This window comes from Osmerus eperlanus, chromosome 23, assembly GCF_963692335.1.
Source record: "Osmerus eperlanus chromosome 23, fOsmEpe2.1, whole genome shotgun sequence".
Taxonomy (NCBI): Eukaryota; Metazoa; Chordata; class Actinopteri; order Osmeriformes; family Osmeridae; genus Osmerus; species Osmerus eperlanus.
Genome location: NC_085040.1, coordinates 11,140,059 through 11,143,010, shown reverse-complemented (window position 1 = coordinate 11,143,010; position 2,952 = coordinate 11,140,059). Strand labels below are relative to the sequence as shown.

The window sequence follows — 2,952 nt, the reverse complement described above, 5'->3', positions numbered from 1 at the left end:
GGGTGGCGCGGACAGGTTCGGCGGTACGCTCCAAATAGCGTTGGCGCGCCTGGGTCCTACGGACACCCCCGCGCCGCCGAGGCGACTGGGCGGAGGTGTCGTTTGTGTGGGAGGAGGTTGGGCGGTGGGCACGACGGTCAGCAGACCGGGCAGAGGTGGTGGAGGAGGAGGGGCCGGAGGTGCGGGTCCACCGCCTTCGGTCCTCTTGGTGGCGGCGAGCGCGCCGTGGGGATGGGGATGCCTGCCGGCGGTGTTACAGGTGGCGGGCGGTCGCCTGGCGGGCGCCTGGGGAATACCAGGTGCTGTATGCTCTTTTGCTCACTTGCAATATGCACAAGTAGTCCTTCATGAAAGGGGCTGGAAGCTGCTTTCATTTTGCCGAGAGAGAGACCACCTTGGATTGTCAAATACCAAATCTGGATATGAATAAGTAGCCTATGGTTGTCAACCTATTCTGTACGGCCAAACCAGCATGGCAACGCCAGATCTCGTCCGATCTCGGAAGCTAAGCAGGGTTGGGCCTGGTTAGTACTTGGATGGGAGACCGCCTGGGAATACCAGGTGCTGTATGGTCTTTTGCTCACTTGCAATATGCACAAGTAGTCCTTCATGAAAGGGGCTGGAAGCTGCTTTCATTTTTCAGAGAGAGAGAGAGAGAGAGAGACCACCTTGGATTGTCAAATACCAAATCTGGATATGAATAAGTAGCCTATGGTTGTCAACTTATTTTGTACGGCCAAACCAGCATGGCAACGCCCGATCTCGTCCGATCTCGGAAGCTAAGCAGGGTTGGGCCTGGTTAGTACTTGGATGGGAGACCGCCTGGGAATACCAGGTGCTGTATGCTCACTTGCAATATGCACAAGTAGTCCTTCATGAAAGGGGCTGGTAGCTGCTTTCATTTTGCAGAGAGAGAGAGAGAGAGAGGAGAGAGAGAGAGAGAGAGAGAGAGAGAGAGAGAGAGAGAGAGAGAGAGAGAGAGAGAGAGAGAGAGAGAGAGAGACCACCTTGGATTGTCAAATACCAAATCTGGATATGAATAAGTAGCCTATGGTTGTCAACCTATTTTGTACGGCCAAACCAGCATGGCAACGTCCGATCTCGGAAGCTAAGCAGGGTTGGGCCTGGTTAGTACTTGGATGGGAGACCGCCTGGGAATACCAGGTGCTGTATGCTCTTTTGCTCACTTGCAATATGCACAAGTAGTCCTTCATGAAAGGGGCTGGAAGCTGCTTTCATTTTGCCGAGAGAGAGACCACCTTGGATTGTCAAATACCAAATCTGGATATGAATAAGTAGCCTATGGTTGTCAACCTATTTTGTACGGCCAAACCAGCATGGCAACGCCAGATCTCGTCCGATCTCGGAAGCTAAGCAGGGTTGGGCCTGGTTAGTACTTGGATGGGAGACCGCCTGGGAATACCAGGTGCTGTATGGTCTTTTGCTCACTTGCAATATGCACAAGTAGTCCTTCATGAAAGGGGCTGGAAGCTGCTTTCATTTTGCCGAGAGAGAGACCACCTTGGATTGTCAAATACCAAATCTGGATATGAATAAGTAGCCTATGGTTGTCAACTTATTTTGTACGGCCAAACCAGCATGGCAACGCCCGATCTCGTCCGATCTCGGAAGCTAAGCAGGGTTGGGCCTGGTTAGTACTTGGATGGGAGACCGCCTGGGAATACCAGGTGCTGTATGCTCTTTTGCTCACTTGCAATATGCACAAGTAGTCCTTCATGAAAGGGGCTGGAAGCTGCTTTCATTTTGCCGAGAGAGAGACCACCTTGGATTGTCAAATACCAAATCTGGATATGAATAAGTAGCCTATGGTTGTCAACTTATTTTGTACGGCCAAACCAGCATGGCAACGCCCGATCTCGTCCGATCTCGGAAGCTAAGCAGGGTTGGGCCTGGTTAGTACTTGGATGGGAGACCGCCTGGGAATACCAGGTGCTGTATGCTCACTTGCAATATGCACAAGTAGTCCTTCATGAAAGGGGCTGGTAGCTGCTTTCATTTTGCAGAGAGAGAGAGAGAGAGAGAGAGAGAGGAGAGAGAGAGAGAGAGAGAGAGAGAGAGAGAGAGAGAGAGAGAGAGAGAGAGAGAGAGAGAGAGAGAGAGAGAGAGAGAGAGAGAGAGAGAGAGAGAGAGAGACCACCTTGGATTGTCAAATACCAAATCTGGATATGAATAAGTAGCCTATGGTTGTCAACCTATTTTGTACGGCCAAACCAGCATGGCAACGTCCGATCTCGGAAGCTAAGCAGGGTTGGGCCTGGTTAGTACTTGGATGGAGACCGCCTGGGAATACCAGGTGCTGTATGCTCTTTTGCTCACTTGCAATATGCACAAGTAGTCCTTCATGAAAGGGGCTGGAAGCTGCTTTCATTTTGCCGAGAGAGAGACCACCTTGGATTGTCAAATACCAAATCTGGATATGAATAAGTAGCCTATGGTTGTCAACCTATTTTGTACGGCCAAACCAGCATGGCAACGCCAGATCTCGTCCGATCTCGGAAGCTAAGCAGGGTTGGGCCTGGTTAGTACTTGGATGGGAGACCGCCTGGGAATACCAGGTGCTGTATGGTCTTTTGCTCACTTGCAATATGCACAAGTAGTCCTTCATGAAAGGGGCTGGAAGCTGCTTTCATTTTGCCGAGAGAGAGACCACCTTGGATTGTCAAATACCAAATCTGGATATGAATAAGTAGCCTATGGTTGTCAACTTATTTTGTACGGCCAAACCAGCATGGCAACGCCCGATCTCGTCCGATCTCGGAAGCTAAGCAGGGTTGGGCCTGGTTAGTACTTGGATGGGAGACCGCCTGGGAATACCAGGTGCTGTATGCTCTTTTGCTCACTTGCAATATGCACAAGTAGTCCTTCATGAAAGGGGCTGGAAGCTGCTTTCATTTTGCCGAGAGAGAGACCACCTTGGATTGTCAAATACCA

General features: G+C 50.8%; 5 non-coding genes and 3 pseudogenes across 5 annotated transcripts; all 8 read left to right on the top strand.

Annotated features, from left to right (window-relative positions):
- The first annotated feature begins 454 nt into the window (after window positions 1-454).
- On the top strand, window positions 455-573 carry LOC134010200 (5S ribosomal RNA). The gene has a single exon (XR_009928343.1). It is a non-coding gene; the product is annotated as a 5S ribosomal RNA (ribosomal RNA).
- A 155-nt stretch (window positions 574-728) lies between these two features.
- Window positions 729-847, top strand: LOC134010153 (5S ribosomal RNA). Its single transcript, XR_009928303.1, has one exon. It is a non-coding gene; the product is annotated as a 5S ribosomal RNA (ribosomal RNA).
- A 220-nt stretch (window positions 848-1,067) lies between these two features.
- On the top strand, window positions 1,068-1,176 carry LOC134010226 (5S ribosomal RNA; annotated as a pseudogene).
- A 143-nt stretch (window positions 1,177-1,319) lies between these two features.
- On the top strand, window positions 1,320-1,438 carry LOC134010205 (5S ribosomal RNA; annotated as a pseudogene).
- Window positions 1,439-1,581: 143 nt separating this feature from the next.
- Window positions 1,582-1,700, top strand: LOC134010229 (5S ribosomal RNA). Its single transcript, XR_009928348.1, has one exon. It is a non-coding gene; the product is annotated as a 5S ribosomal RNA (ribosomal RNA).
- A 143-nt stretch (window positions 1,701-1,843) lies between these two features.
- Window positions 1,844-1,962, top strand: LOC134010217 (5S ribosomal RNA). The gene has a single exon (XR_009928347.1). It is a non-coding gene; the product is annotated as a 5S ribosomal RNA (ribosomal RNA).
- A 507-nt stretch (window positions 1,963-2,469) lies between these two features.
- Window positions 2,470-2,588, top strand: LOC134010204 (5S ribosomal RNA; annotated as a pseudogene).
- A 143-nt stretch (window positions 2,589-2,731) lies between these two features.
- Window positions 2,732-2,850, top strand: LOC134010206 (5S ribosomal RNA). The gene has a single exon (XR_009928346.1). It is a non-coding gene; the product is annotated as a 5S ribosomal RNA (ribosomal RNA).
- The last annotated feature ends 102 nt before the right edge of the window (window positions 2,851-2,952 follow it).